This window comes from Plectropomus leopardus, chromosome 1, assembly GCF_026936395.1.
Source record: "Plectropomus leopardus strain MGB_pleo_1.0 chromosome 1, ASM2693639v1, whole genome shotgun sequence".
Classification (NCBI taxonomy): domain Eukaryota; kingdom Metazoa; phylum Chordata; class Actinopteri; order Perciformes; family Serranidae; genus Plectropomus; species Plectropomus leopardus.
Window position 1 is genome coordinate 12,335,773 of NC_142176.1, and position 16,559 is coordinate 12,352,331.

At 40.6% G+C, this 16,559-nt stretch overlaps 2 long non-coding RNA genes across 5 annotated transcripts in view; one reads left to right on the forward strand and one right to left on the reverse strand.

Moving 5' to 3' along the window:
• Positions 1–16,559, forward strand: part of LOC148190371 (uncharacterized) — a 185,081-nt gene that overhangs the window by 141,505 nt on the left and 27,017 nt on the right. Inside the window, exon 4 of one of the 4 annotated variants that reach the window (XR_015777422.1) lies at positions 5,917–6,337. The exons of the other annotated variants lie outside the window; for them this stretch is intronic. This is a non-coding gene — a long non-coding RNA (uncharacterized LOC148190371). Of the gene's footprint in view, positions 1–5,916; positions 6,338–16,559 lie in introns of those variants that run through there. 4 annotated transcript variants of the gene reach the window in all.
• The window catches only part of LOC148190372 (uncharacterized), a 63,459-nt gene that overhangs the window by 32,329 nt on the left and 14,571 nt on the right, over positions 1–16,559 (reverse strand). The gene's annotated exons all lie outside the window — the stretch shown is intronic.

The following is a 16,559-nucleotide window of genomic DNA, read 5'->3' on the forward strand; positions in this document are numbered from 1 at the left end:
GAATCTGAGGTGCTGAAATGCTAATTCATTTACGGTTTTTAGGACTCATCACTGGGGTTCTCTGGTCAGGAGAGGAGGACGGACATGATTTTTTTTTTCCATCTGTCTCATGTACTTTTTTTCAGAATATAGTGAGTTTCAGCAAAAATTGCAAAAAAAAAGTTATTTTCACGAAAGTTGTAGCTTTCTGACTGTAGCTTTAAGTTCCATATGACTGTAGAAGTTCTTGATATTGTGTCCCAGTTTCACGGCTTTTGAAAGATGCTGAATAATTGAAAGTTTTCTTATTTATGAATCTGCTTGCACAAAGCTCAGCAGGTGACGTGCTGAGAGGGCTTATCAGCTGTTTAACAGGTCACAGGCGTCCAGCTGGCTAAGCCCCTTAGCTTGTGACCAGAAGCACCCCTGACGTGATGTGACTCCTGATACCGACTCAGATAAAGCTTACTACACCTACACCTGGCCGTCTAAGCTTACTACCACTCTCCTGCTAGGGTATGTCTGTGTTTGTGTGTGTGTGTACGGACATAATGACAAGCAGGCGAGTTTGCTATAGTATCCATCTGTACTGTATCTGCATGGCTGCCTGCTTAGTATTCCCAGGTGTTGTGCGCTAAGCTGCATGTAGCTCCAGACAAAAAAACAAGGGCGAGTTAGAAAAGAGCTGTGAATAATACATGTGCTGTTGAATTACATCTTGACACAGTTAAGAAAATTTACAATAAACCTCAGAGACAAAGGTGTGTGTGTACGCATGTGCTGGCATGTATAGTAAATGTGTGTGCAGGTGCGTCTGTGAAATGGTAGCTGGTTGCAGGTAATGGTGTGTGACAGCGGAGCACCTGACAACAAGGCAGGGACTGGGAGGGCTACCAGCAGCAGAGCAGAGTAAACAGTGAGGGACCTGCGCCCCGTCCTGCCGCAGAGCCTGTGAGCATACAGCCATTTAATTTACTTACTGCACTAATGCAATTATTGCCACAGTAATTTACAATGTCTAAGAGGACGCTGTCTTTGTGTGTGTGTGTGTGTGTGTGTGTGTGTGTGTGTCGTTGTGTTTAATTAGTCATGCTGGACCTCTTGAGAGAGATGTCTATGGTGTGTGAGTTTGGGTTAGTATAGCAGTGTGTAAGTGCTTGTACGTACACACTTTATATGTGTGTGCAGTCTCTTGAAATGTATGTCTATGCCAGTGTGTGTGTGTGTGTGTGTGTGTGTGTGTGTGTGTGTGTGTGTGTGTGTGTGTGTGTGTGTGTGTGTGTAAACAACACCATCTGCCTGTGACTGTGGAGCTAAAATCCCTGATAGCCTCTCGTCCCCGTTTCAGAAACAGCTGATCAGTCATCCAACTAGCTGGCTGGCAGCTACATCAAAGACATCGCTGTCTCCGGAGAGCCATGTGTTACACACTCAGACACATCACCTACAATAACATGTTCACTTGAACAATGTCATCATATTGGTTGGAGCAGAATGGCAGTAGCTACAACAAAACTGCACTCAGGTGTAGCTTTGAGTGGCCCAATGGTGTTTAATGAGATTAAAGGAGGCAGAAAGGTTGAGGTCAAGTTTAGGATTGGAATAGACCCACAATGTTTTTACATTAGACTATTAAAATAGTATTGGTAATAGTGATTTGACACAAAATATATTTGTGCAATTTTTATTGCTTTCAACTGCAAACTCACCTGCCAAAACTAGATGTACCAATCACTATGTGAACTGTTGCAGTTAGGCATTCAGTAACATGATAAATTGCCTGTCCAATTTTCATTAAAATCTGACTGGTGGTGTTGTAGTTACAGCATTTCAAAGTTAGAAACTTTGTTGTACAATATCCACAGTGCCAATCTTCTTTAAGGCTGTGCCAAAATCACCCAGTGATTCAGTATTTTTTGGAGCAGTGTTGTGTATGTTTGTGTGTGTGTGTGTGTGTGTGTGTGTTTGCGCATGTGTGTGTGTGTGTGTGTGTGTGTGTGTGTGATATCACATTAGTGTTAAACATTTTGACTCTAATTGTAGCAGCCATGTAAAAGGGTTGGGTCACCACAAATACAAACTATATATTTATTCATATTATAATCTTAAGAACAGACTGGAAACATTATTCATAGGTAATATTGCTTCAGTGCTGTAGTACAGCTGTCCACAACTGTCCACAGTGAGGCTGACTACCCAGAGTAATCAATTTTTTTTTTTTGAGAAGAAACATTGCTGTAGAATATTTGAAATTTCATTTTGCACTGTGAAAAGTGCGAGCACACTTTCATTGTACAGGGTAAGACATATTCTTTGGCAGATATCCAATAACCTTGGCAAATAGAACATTCAATAACTAAATTGTCTGGTTTTTTTTTTTTGCAATGCAGTAAAAAAAAAAATTCTTAAATGTAACCAATTTAAATGCTTAAATCAAAACAAATCAAACAAAACAGTAGAGTTTTTTTCATATTATTTTGTGGCATGTATAGTGTGAGTCAAACATAGTGAAGGAATTCATCATTAATTATGCTTCTTTTAGCACTTACATCTTCATTTGTAATGTCTGATGACATGTTTAATATCGTGAAGTAGGACAATCAATATACAGTATTACCTCTTTTTCACCAAAATTAACACATAGCCAATATGCATGTTTTTAAGTGCAGGAAAACTTTTTGGGTTTTTTTTTTACTGGTGTGTCACATTTGATTCTGTGGAAAACAGGTTAGTAAACAGCTGAAAGCATCTTGGAGGCTGTTGAAAATGTTACCATACTTACTTCCTGTTTATATCTGTTACTTGTTAAGTATTTCTTTCATACTCTATGCAGATTTATTTGGAACAATGTTCGAGTGCTGCTCTGATGGAGACGGACAGTATTTAAGGGTGGCGCATCATTGTATTGTGTCGTGAAAGGGATGAAAGTTAGTGCATTCATCCTGGTGTCTTTTATACAATTGGAGCTGTTCGGGGCTGGAGCCAAAAAATACCCATGTCTACTGCATCGTCATTTGTCCTGGGAGTGAATGCCAACTGTAACCCTTCCCACTGAATACAAAAACCAGATGTAATCAGGTGTTAGTGTTTTTTTGTGCAGTCACAAAGGGGCTTATTTTAGATTTTTTTCTGTAATTATTATAAAGGGAGCATGTGATACTGTCCTTGCAGAGTATTAGCCACTGGTGCAAACAACTCGCTTCGTCTTGCCTCACGTGAACTCCTTGTCGTGCCTATTCGGCCACTAGTATAGCTATTAGACATCCAAATCGGGTAAGCAAGGTCAGTGTGTCACTGGTAGTTCTCAGCCTTAACCAAGCACGGCTCAATCTTGGCTGCGCTCCAGTCAGAGACATATTATTAGACTGTACCTTACCCCGGCACCTAGCCTGCTTCAGCACGAGAGACTTACCTCACACAGGCCACGCTAATTAAATCTCCCAGACGCCCGGGCTTTTAATAAAGCCTGACATGACAGCTTGGCCTGTGCATGTCAGTGTGACCCCATAACCCGGAAGCTGCCCCGTGTGTTTGTATTCATGTGTGTGGGTGTGTGTGAGTGACACTCAGGCTGCGGGTCTTGCCATTGGGGGAAGGGGCAGACACCTGTCTCCAGCCCAAAGAAAGGTCAGTTTTCAGGGGTATGGGAACGACCGTGACTCAGCAGCTCTGCTGCAGAGGGCAGCTACATTAGCAATACAAATCATACCACAGGGAAAGGAGCATCTGATTATCATTTTTTCTCGTCGGTGTCATGGCTTCACTTTGTATGGGAAAGTGAGTGCGGGCATTGATTCTTAATAAATAATTTTGCCATTTCAAACTTGAGCAGTTGCCCTGAAGATTGATTTTCTTCCACTTTCATCTACAGTTTCTAAATGCATCCCGGCCACATTTGAAAAAGAGCAATTTTATCTTCTCATGTGGAAATACTCAAGTATACACTAAACAAATAGTTTTGAACTGCTCAGCCATTAAGATGGAGCCTGCCTGCAGTCGTAGATTCCCTTGTTTTCCACAAGGTTGAACTTACAGGAAAGCTTTTGGATGGATGGTTGGATGGTTGGATGGGTGGATGGATGGGAGAGTGGGTGGGTGTACATTGGGACAAAAGGTTGGATGGTTTGATGGATGGTTGAACAGAAAACACTGAGTAATATGGTGACAGACTTTCAGGCAGAAATATAAACAGGCAGAGCTTGGTGACATCTGTTAAAAAGAGAAACCCTCTAAACAGCTTTTGTGGATTAACAGTAAATGATTAAACCCTGTTAGCATATGGATAAACAAGTTAAGCTTATGCATCAGCATGTGTGTATGTGTCAGTGCTCTTCCTGCTGCTAATACCTGCCACTCCCAAGGCTCTTGGTCAGGTAACAGAACAAAAAAACACGGGAGATATCAGTTTTGTCTCATTTAATAACAGCATTTAATGTACTCTTTCAAATGTGACCTCACCTTCTCCTAAATTTCATATTGCACCTACCTTATTGCCTCTGTCATTCATGTGGGTGGTACCTTTTAAAATTGTGTACAATTGAGAGTAACCAAATCATTTTCAGAACAAATGGTAATAATAGTGATTAGGTATTATCTCAGCATTATCTCAGCAGCAGCATAGAGCAATCTCAGTCTACTGACCTGGATTAGAGGGAAATATTCACTGCAGAACAAAAAAAAACAACTTTATTTGTCAAGGACAATAAGCAGAGAATCAAGAATGCATTCTTGATGAGCAAATTAGCTTCATTGCAGAACCATCTTTGTGCTCTGTTTGATCTATTCTGCCTGTGTATTTATAAGTCTGCAGAAATTTTATAACAAGCAATAATTAGTTGAATCATATTAGAGCGTGTGGTAATGGTGCTGTGGAAAAAGCAGGTAAACTGGGTCATGTGCAAGAAGACTTTGACCTATATTCAGAAGCATTGAGTTTCTAATAAAGCAACTCTTTCCAAACAGTAGAATTTTGAAATATTTATTATGCCACCGGTCCATTCCTTCATCTTCTACTCAGTGCAATATGGTTTTGTTTTGTCACTTTAGTTTTGAAATTCTCTGCGCTCCAGACAGCCAAGATGGATTACTTTGAATGGGCGTCTGTGCCTGCACTGCCCATTCTAATTCAGCCTGGCTGCCACACCCACAGCTGCTGCCTGGGGCCAGTGCGAGAGCCGAGAGCAGCGGGACAGAGTGGAGCAGCGGTGAACTATGGCTGCATGGGGCCAGACTGAGAATATAGGTCATCCAGCCCCACAGATGAAAGATGCATAGCACTGGCTGCTGGGTGGAAGCGGGGTGGAGATGGAGTAAATATAGAGATGCTTCCAACTCCTCAGCATGGGCAGTTTAGATGACCACAGGGAGGGATAGAAAAGGGCATGTGCAGGGTAGATGCAGAAGGGGAGGATGAGAGTAGGAGTGGCATGCAATCCAGGAAAATTCAGGAAATGTAGTGTAGGGAGAGGCATGGGTGGGGTGTGTGTGGTGGGTGAATGAGACTCACAGGAACAGGAGTGTGTCAGTGTTTGTGGGAACCAGTATCAAATGCTCTTTCTTACTGATGAAGGGGAAATACAAAAAGCAGGCTCCCCTCCTCGGAGCAGCTGCGGCTGGCACACAATATCGTCCTCTGTTCGCCTGTGGCTGGTGGTGATCGGGTTGCGAGTGTAAAGATCACACTCACAGTGCACATATCCTTTTGTTTTCTTCAAGAGTTGAGATTGATGTGGTCACTTTTATTACTCTGAGCAGTGCGGCTTCACTCGCTGTAGCGTAATCTTAGTGACACAATTCAAATGCAATCTAAATCAACTGTTGATTTGTCTAATGTATTCTACTTTAAAGGGACAGTTAGCCCACATTACAAAGTTTTTTTAAATTATTTTCCTCTGGTAGTGTCAGTCATATGAATAGTTTTTTGTTCTGTTTTTTCAGGTTTCAAGAGATCCGTCTCTAAAATTTCTTGCTGCCATCTCAATACAATGGAGGCGAATGGAACTTTGTTGCGGTGCTCGCGGCACTGAAAAAATGTCCTGCTTACTCTGGAAAATCCACCGAACACACTTTCAACAGTTTTCTTTAGAAGTACTTACCACTGAAGAAAAAGCCCTTTGAAAACTTTTGACTGTGTTGTGTGGATTTTCCAAAGTAGCAGGGATACAATTCCTGGGAAGAGTTGTTGCAGTAGATTCTTTGAGCAACACAGATGACATAAACCCTCGTTGGACTGGAGAAGCATCAGATTTTTCAGAGATGGATATCTCAAGACTAACGTTAACGGTACTGTATGTAACTTTTTACATGCCTTTATTATTTATATTGCAGAAGGGTGAATGGATTGTAACGTAACGTAAAAACTGAGGCCTTTCTCGACTTTTTTGGCTGTGTGTAAAAGCCTGTGGACTTCTATTTAATTCTGGATTCAGGATGAATTTTGCAGAAAATCCAAAAGATGTTAATGACCTTAAACAAGAATTCTCTTTCTGGTAGAATCCCCTTAAGGCAAACTTTTCTGTCATCACCCCAAACGTGGCTTTACAGGCTCGTTGTGATGGCGATGTCATGTGACCATGCTGTTGTTTGTTTATAGCCTAAAGGCCGTGACACACCAAGCCGACGTTCACGAACTGGCGGCACCAAAAGCTCCCTGCTGCATCGCCCTCACATCGCTGTGTCTTGGCCAAAAAGTTGCACAGGAACATACCAAACAAACAGCATGTATGTTTTGCACCTGCAAGAGAGGAGATACTCCTCCACACCAGCAAACGGTGGTCCATTGTAATAGTTATTTAAAACAGGAAACCGTAAGACTGCCATGATGCCAGTTAGCCAGTTAACGCATGAACAACACAACCCAATACTGAAAGAACAAAGCATATTTACTGAATCAGTAGAAATAAAGCCGATGAGGATGGATGAGGGCCAATGATTAGCCCATCGTGGGCAGGCAGCAGACCATCGGCTTGGTGTGTTATGGCCATAATGTCACCTTTTCGCTGCTTTGGATTGCATTTAGACCTCAGAAATGATAAAAGTATTGTTCATTTGTGAACATTATCTGGCTGAACAAAACGCAAGTATCATTAACTGTAGTTTGCCATGGAGCTTATTTTCTCCAGTGTAAAAATCCCATAGGCTTTTTGACAGAGGAACCAGGGTGATACTAACTTTAGTGTCAGCCTGCAGAGAAGCTTCATCCCTGAAAAACTCTGTTTGATTGTATTTTTTTCCCAGTATTCTAACAACATGATGCTGGCCAGTCCTGGTCAGTCTCTTGTTTCTCACTACTGTAGCCGCTAGGCAGGATGCTGACTGCAGTTCACTTAACGGCCTAAGAAAAAGGTGTTACTAATAACAAGAAATTTCTGAACAATTACATAACCTTCAATAAAATCAAAACTATCTGGATGTGAGACACCACTGGAGGTAAATTAGAAAATGTGTTTTTCTGTAATTTCGATGAAACAACCCCTTAGTTTTTCAAAGAGAATTATCACAGAGCAAAAAAAAAAATAAAAATAATCGTGCTGTGTTATCAGAGAATAAAAGTTCAAAGAATGACTGTTTGATGTGTGAGTCTAAATGTGGTCCATTTCAAGGTTTTCTAAGCTGGCAGAGAATTCTCTCTCCTGCTCTCTCCTCTGTCACTCCCTCCCACCTGCAGCCTGCTCCAGTCGAGGTCAAACTTAGGCATGCACTCATGATAAGTGGCCTTTTGTTAAGACAAATGTTTCAAGAGGTGCTTGTCAAAAATGTCTGGTTCTAGAGGCAATGGCTAATTTATGTGCATAACAAAAGAGAAGGCACTACAATCACTCAGCAACTGTACGTGCAGAGTTTCCTTATTAAAACATAATTATGCACATTATTCAATCACATTAGTATCCCTCCATTGCCTGCTGTCCATTAGTCCCATCAGATAAAGTTTTAAATGACCTGTAAATGCAGGACTTGAATTAAGCGTTGTGATTATTCCCCGCCTGATAGTCAATCATTCTGTTATTAAGCAACACTTGGTCCTCATCATGCCGTCCCTCCTCCTGCATCTGACGCCAGTTTGTTACAAGAGAAAAACAAAGAGATTTCTATCACTCATTAGCTCAGTTCTCCACCCCTGCAGCCTCAGTGAGCTAATAATGATCATTTACCTCAACGGTAGAGAAAAATGACAGAGCAAAAACTGCATGTGCTTTGGCCTTAGCATTTAAAAAGGTGCTGCAAATCCTACTGACAATTACCTGAGTGACTTTTCATTTATAAAGATGGAAAAAGTCTAAGAAGGGGTATACACTGGCTGCTAGTGCTGTTCCATTTTGGCCAAATCGCACCTAATTATGTAGCTCAGGCTACCTGAAGAGAGCAAGGGAGTGAGAGGGGCAGGCAGAAAGAATAAAAAAAACAATAGGATATAGGCAGGGGCGACAGTGAAGGGCGGGGTGACTTTGTGACAGATAAAGAAAGAGCGAGGCAGCGCGGACAGAGAGGCGACATGGTTGGACGTGGGTGTGTTTGTGGAGGTGAGAGGGGCACAGAGGTACGAGTCCATGGTGAGGGGCTAAGAAAGGGTCTGTCTGGGGACGACTAAATGTGAAGGGTCATTGCTGAGATTGGTGCAGCGCCTGCTGACACAGACAGACAGTCTGTCTCCCCTGCACTAAGGAGTTTTGGGACGTGGAGACTCAGCTGCTGGTTTAGACGACAATCAAAGGTAGAAGAGGCAGTCAAGGAGAAGTCATTCCAACCCCCAACAGAGATTCTTCCTCCCAATGCTCACACAGACAATAGGCAACCTTTTAGACGCCCTACAGATCAAGTCAGCTTTAAAGGAACGGTGCCACAAAAGCCAACTGATCAAAAGCTTTGCGTTGTCTCGTGTCACTGCATGTCCAACTCTGTTGCCTAACCATGATGTATACACAGCTAATTTACATTAGTAAAGAAAGTTCTGTGGGAAACATCATGATTACCTTATTTAATCAACTTAAAAAAAAAAATTGTATTGAAAGTATATGCAACATAATCACTTTCTCTGTTTACCTTACAATATCTGTGTCAGATATTATAAGAGACATTACTGCTGAGTTTTTTTTTTTATTTATTTTTTGATGCTTTGAGCACCACAAGCCAAGTGCCATCTAATTCCATTATATTGGAGAGAAGGCTGATAACTCCAAAACTCAGCAACTCGCACCAAAACAAACTAGACTAATGGATAGCACTTCAGGTAACAGAAAAAAAATATGTAATTTGGGTTTTGGGGTGAACTGTCCCTTTAACAAGTACTTTAACAAATCTAAACCTCATACCAGCACATGATATAGAGCATGAACCCCAGTTTCTGATGTCAGACCCCGTTAAAGACAAAACAAAACAAACTATATATATAAATGTATATAAATGTACTTAGGAAGACAAAAAAGAAATAAATCAAACTCACGGTTAATAAAACATGGCCACTCATAACATTCTTGTATTACATTAATGCTTAAAGATCCATTCAGGCTGTTAAGGACAGCCTCAGTTATTTCAGCAAGTAATTATGAGGGACAAAGTCCACACTGAGAGGTGGTCGGGGTGGATGGATGGGTCAATAAGATGCCAGGCTTTACCACAGAAGACTGTTTCTCATTTCCTGTTTTAAAACACATGTCAAAGTTGATTTCTTTTGAGCATGACCATGCATTTATGTGATAGCACTCGTTTTTGTACCTAAACCTAACTAACCACGTCATCAAACAGATTTATCTCTGAACAGTGATTTTTAACAGTTTTGAAAGGCATAGACAAATGACGCTGTCCTGCCAAAATAAGAGCATCAGATCAGACAACACTTCAATGTGTCACTCTAGAGGGCACGCACAAATGACATGTTTTATCGTCTAATTTGGAGGACTTGTTGTGTCATCCATATTGAATAGCAGCATGAACTAACAAAGAGACACTATAACAGAAGGTGTCACCTGTTTTTGCTCATACCATCAGTCACTGTCAGTTGAATGCTGATTAATTTGTAATGGTGACAGCTTCATTAGCGCAGACGAGGGGACGAAAATGGCAAAGGCAGTAGCCATTGCCTCATCTGCTCTGCTTGCTGCCACTTCTATGACAGCAAACATATAGGTCCAGGACTAAAGCCAAGCTGCCATGTGCACTAAAAACTGGTGTAAGTTTATGTTATTGTCAAGAAAACACAGACAATTTTAAAAATTCAAATACAAGTTGTAGTTTGAATGATTTTGTTTTAAATTTTATACCCTACATCAAGATTGCTCCAGTGGAACAACAAAAAACAGATAAGCATTATTACTTGTCTCATATGAATGAAGAAAGCACTAAGATAAGATTGCGACTTCCCTGCCTGCCAGCTGTTTGCCATGGTGACCTGCACCTGCTACACCATGGGAAGGTCATCGTCAATTGAATCAGTGTAATTTGGGTGCTTCTCTCTGCACCCATCTCAGAACATCTAAATGCATTATGGGCAGAAATCTCCTGGGTGCATGGGTGTGTCTGCCTGTCTGTTTGTGTAGATGTCTTTCTCATGTGTTAGTTGGTGTCTTTCTCTGTCCGTCTTTGTGTGAGCCAGCGTGATGCAGAGGCCCACAGCAGATGAGCCATTGCAATGATTGGCTGGTCCCTGCCGTGTGCTGATAGGTCGCTGTCTCTTCCTGTTCAAACAGGGGTCTAATCAGACACTTTAGCAGGCTGTCTTGTTCAAACACACCATGCTCTGCACTGGGGATCTGGCAAACACAGACTTGTATTTATGTGTGTGAGTGTGCGTGTGTGCGTGCATGTTGAGGGTCAGTATAATTAGTGTTGGAGAGGAGATGGAAGTGGGATGTAGAAATCTGTCTTGCTCAATTTTCCTGCAGCCTGGTCCTCATTCTGTCATACCACCCTGTCCATAATACATTCAGTCCCTCATCTCCTACTGATGATGAAGTGTAAATGTGTGTGTGTGTGTGTGTGTGTGTGTATGCTTTTCTTATAATAATCAATAACTCTAAATAATACAACAACAATGTGTCCTGTGATGAGCAGATATCATCCAAATACAGCAAGGTGTGCCTCATACACACACGCAAGCACGCACGCGCGCACACACACACACACACACACACACACACACACACACACACACACACACACACACATACACACACACAAAAGCGGGTCACCTGCATCAGGTTGTCATCAGCTGCTGATTGGAGAGACTCTGTGTTCATTGATAAGGACGAAAAAACACTCATTTTGAGAAACATGTCCCCATTGTATCAAGCTGTGATGGCCAATTAAATCCTCTCTTCTTTGCCCCCTTTTTTGCTTTTCTTGTCTTTTTTTCATCACTTTTTATCAGCCTGCTATTTTTTTAACACATAACACAGAACAAGGTTTAACCTTAATCCAACAGAGAGGAGCCCCACTATTTCTGAAATTTCTTCATATTGAACGCTTTACTTTTTCAAATCTCTGGCAGGCTTTTTGTGAAGCTGCTACAGGTGCTGCAAGTGTTATCGTAGCAGGGTTTGACAGTAATGGTTGCCAGGTTTGCCAGTTGAAACCAATTTCAAAAATTGGCAACAATTCTTGGTCTTTGGTTGACATCAGTGGCAACCACTTTTCCGTCCCTTCAAGAGGTTGCAAAGTTGTTTCTGCATGACCTTGTAGTTTCGTCCAATCACTGCCACTTGAATGAAAATCTGACAATATAAAATGGATTAAATCATTTCACCATATAGCTGCGTGCAGTGTATTGATTTGCTCAGCCCCTCCTTGGCCCACACACACTCTCTTAGCCTTATTCCCCCCCAAAAAACAAAAAATAAAACGCAAACACCCACTTACATCTGGCTTTTTAATGTAATTGAAATATGAACAGTTGACATTCACACCTGGGTCAAATGACTCTGCAGTTGTCACTGGTACTTATCGCCTCAGGTGAGCGCACTCGGATGTTAGCAGCTGCTGCCAGCTCATATGAACCAAGCAGAAAGTGCAGGAGCAGTGGCGCATGGAGACGCTCCTTCAGGGCTGCATCAAACAGCAGCAACAGTTGATTGTCAAACGATCAGCGCTGACTTTTTAACATAAGCAAAATAGCAAAAACAAAACATGCACCCCAAAATAAAATATTTGTTTAATATTTGTTTCATTAGTAGGATTTAGTTATTGCTGCTGCAGTCAGAACCACAACCAGGCAATGCTACAGTTGACATTTGCACATATGTTGGTGTGTCTTAGAGACAATCGCAACACAAATCATATTACACTCAAGATTCTGTGAATATCAGATAAAACATAAACTACAGAGAATTTTGCTCAGCTACCACGATAAACCTTTGAAACTTTCTTTTATGTCACCTTTTTATTATTTAGCTGATGTATAACTGCATAGTATCTTAACTACTCAAAATATAAGTCGACTTAAAATAGCAACCATATTAAAATGGATGTAACATGACAATATTATTAGTATTACTTTGCTTTTTTTTTTTTTTTTTTTTTTCCCAAAATGTTTATGTATGAAACCATGCATTTATATTTTATTTTTGTATGTTTTGTAATGTAAAACCCCAATAAAAAGAAGTTTAAAAAAAAAAAAAATAGCAACCATATTCAAGATGATAGCTGGTTGCCAGTCTGGCAATTATTCTTAAAAGTTGGTGTTTTATTGGGGCTTATTTGCTCAGTCTCAGAGTATTAGTTTAAAATTCTGAAAGGGAGGGTTGCAAAATGCAGCCACAAGGGAGCAGGTTAGAAGAAGAGATATAGATTCTTATTGCACTTTACACAACCCCAAACCTTTAACGCATCTGCAGTGCTACTAAAAACATACTTGCACCAATAAATCATCACATGTTCTAGTCATGGCTGCTCAAAGTGTTGCATAGCACAGGTCTCAACATGATGGCATTTCAACGCTTAACCCGTTACAGCTGCAGTAATTGGCAGTCTAAGCCAGACAAAGTGTCTGTCTTTGTCTGTTTGACTCTAAGATAAAAAGAAAGTCCCTGAGTGATGAGTGTGTTAGGGCAGGCAGGCTTTTCAGAGCTCCAAGAACAGCCGCATCATATGGTGCATTAACACCAAGAACTTTTCCTCTGTGCAATATGATTATAGGCATGATTTGAATTATAGAAGCATGTGTGCAAATTCCTCTTTAGAAATCAAGTATAATCTTCTCCAGACAGAAACTTAAACATATAAAGATATGCCATGCAGTAAATGTCTGTGGCCTTTGGCCATGATGGACATAGTTCGTCTCGATTCCCTCAACCTCTCTTTAATTTTACTTATGACTAATTGTCTTGGCACCTGGAGCGTACACTAATTACAGACATTTTCATTTAAGAGAACGTTAATGCCAAAGCAGAGAGTTAAACCTTCACCTTTTCTGTGCGTGTGCATGTGTTTTCACTTGTAGGTATAATTGTAGGGACATGATGTGATGGGCTTATTATTTGGGGACAAAAAGCAGATCCCTAAAAGGTAAACAATTAGATTAGAAGGTCATGACTTGTTTTTTTTTTAAATAAGGTCAAGTTAAGGTTAGGGTTTGGGGTCAGACATGCTATGGTAGTGGTTAAGATTAGGGTCAGTCTCCAGGGGAAGTAGGACTGCAGTATCCTTGCAGGTAACAAAAACAAGTGTGTTGTTTTATTTGAATCACTCTGATAGTTTTGGAGGGCTCCCAGATAGTGACTATAAGGCTTTTCAGTATGTAAACATGCACAATATAGTCATTTTTTTGCCCTTATTCCGAAAAAGACAATAGTCTTACCAAACTGTTTACATGTCTAATTAGAATTAATATTCCACTATTAGTTTTCATTGGAAAATTCCCATTTACATGCAGCTGCATACTCTGATTTATGTGCCCTAACATGTCATTTATCAAGTCAAAATATGGAAAAGTAGAACAGCTGCAGCCACTCGTCATTTTGCTTCTTTGCATCAGCATAGGATTTTTTTCACACTCCCTCTTTCCTTCATGCACCTTCTTGTAAAGGTCATTGCTGTGATATTTACATATATAACCAAAGTTTCAAGTTTCAAAGTAGGTGTGTTTCTTCTTCTGGACAGAAATGCGGGATTTTCTTTTGCATGCATCTCTACCCCACATTCTTGCATACTGTTGGCAAGTTGGTGTGTGTGCAGTGTGTGAATGACAGCACACAGAGACGACCATAAACAGACTACAGGATGTGTGTCGCAAACTGCGGTAAAAAATCCAGTTGAGACGCATATTTGGAATTGGCTGTACACATGTGAAAATAATGCTCCTAAAGTGAGCACAAGTATAAAATGTGCTATATAAATTAGGTTGACTTGACTTGAAACCGGAATAATACAGGCATATCCATCATGTCAAATCCTAAATTTGGAAAATGGCCTACTTCGGAATATTAAAATTGATTATACTGTTTATATGACCCATGTCTACTTCAGAGTATCGTCATATTGGGAATGAGAGGGGAATATTGGTGTGCATGTAACCATAGACACTGTTGGGGCAGGTGTGTGTGGGTGTGTGATGGTGGGTGGATGTGGGAAGGCAGCTCAGGTGTATGTGATGGGCCTGAAGCACGCAAAGTCTGGGATTGTGGGTCCTTTGGGTTTGAGGCTTTTTTCTGAGCCCTCACACACACACACACACACACACACACACACACACACACACATACAGTAGACACACACAAAGATCATGCCTCTGTGCGTAAATCCCTCTGTGCTTGCTGGTTGAATTCCACAGAGGTTAATTAAAGATAATCAGAGGGAACCACTGTTCTGCCACAGAGCAAACTCCACTAATTTGTTATCACTGAACTCTTCCCTTTGTCTTCTTCACAGCCCTTTCTGCTTGCCTAGTCTTTCTACCTGTGTATGTGTGTATGTGTGTGTGTGTGTGTGTGTGTGGGAGGGTGACTGTGAGTAAGGAATTCTGAATATATTTTGGTGATGGTAGTAGCCTTAAAGGTGTTTTTAGTCCAGGTTTATTCTTGACTGTAAAACTTCTTTCCTGTCTTTTTCTTCTTTCTCATGCTTGGAGGAACTGCCGTATAAAAGTCAATTACAAAACTTCACAAGCACATTTTATCCTCGAACGCACTGTGCATAATAGATTAGATGATTAAACAGGTATCACATTGTGTGATCATTGAACAATGAAGATTTTCTGTAAGTTTAGAGCACAACAAAGCTCACAGGCTTGCAACCCTAGAGTTAAGGTAAAAAAAAATATTGCAGTCATACGTCATTGCTAAAATAACTCTATCACTATATTGAGAGTGCAAGTTATCAAAAAATGCAGTTCAGTGCCAGAACAATGCCATCTTGCACAGAGAAAAACTAATGGTTTGAACAAATTTTGGGGTGGATTCTAAACATTCAAAAGGTAGCATTCAAGTGTTTTTCACTTTCAAGACTGTTGTGTAGTAAATCAGATATTAATGGTGCAGTGCTGTATTGTGCCCTTTACCCAAAATGCTTTGCATTGGTCAGGGGGAGTTTAAGAACCACTACACTTCTGCATGGTTTGAAGATCATTACCTGTCTGATGAATTTTCTTGTTAGCTAGGAGCACCTTTTAGCACAAATGGCAGTCTTTGTGTGAAGCTGGTGAGGGGTAACGATATTGTCGCTACACTTGCAACAACTGCCGATTGTTAAAATCACCTACAGAAAAATTTCAGTTTTAAAAGTGATGAATGGGGCCCGAGTGTATGAGGAGCTGGGGCTTCTAAATAACGACACTGTTCAGATATTTTTGAAAACGGATATATTTTCCCTCTGTCCATCTTTCACAAAATATCTCCTTCCACAATAGAATGCACTAGTTACTCTAACTAGTTACCTTTTTCAAAACACCTACTAGGGATCTCATCACTGTTGATTCTTGTTTGATAAAAGAAGGAGCTCATTCAAAGACACAAGAGATGCTGTGGATATGCTAAATTTTCCCTTACATTCCTCAATGACAACAATTCCACTCTCAAAATGGTCCCATCTTCTGCTAGTTTGGTGGGGACTGATCCAAAACAGTTGTTTCTCTTAGACTTTAAGACATGAACACTGAGATGGTGCAAAAACACTGTATGCTGATGCCTTTGTTCGTCCGAGAAGTGGTGCGGCAATAAGGAGTGTAAAAAAGACATTCGACAAATTGAGGGGATGATGTCATTGTTTCCCTCTTGGGGAACATAAGTTCTGAAAAATCTGCACCCATGGGGGCATTTAAAAAAAAAAAAAAAAAAAAAAAAAGAATCTGTTTTAAGTGACCTAAATCTGTTTTTTTGTAGACAAGAGGCCAAAATGTAGAAGAAAATATCCGTTTCCAATCGATCTATGAACGTGTAGACAGGGCCTAAGACTAGGGGGTTAATGCTTCTTAGTGTCATGATCCTTTTATTGGGGCTTATTTACTCTTGAGCATAACACGTAAACACAACTGTGAGTTTTATGAATGATAACAGTCAAAGATTGAGGTCATACTCCAAGCTAAGAATCTGTGTAACGATGCACGGCTGTAGTGGGGTTTAGACATAAAATAACAAGGCAGTCAAAGCAGGGTAAAT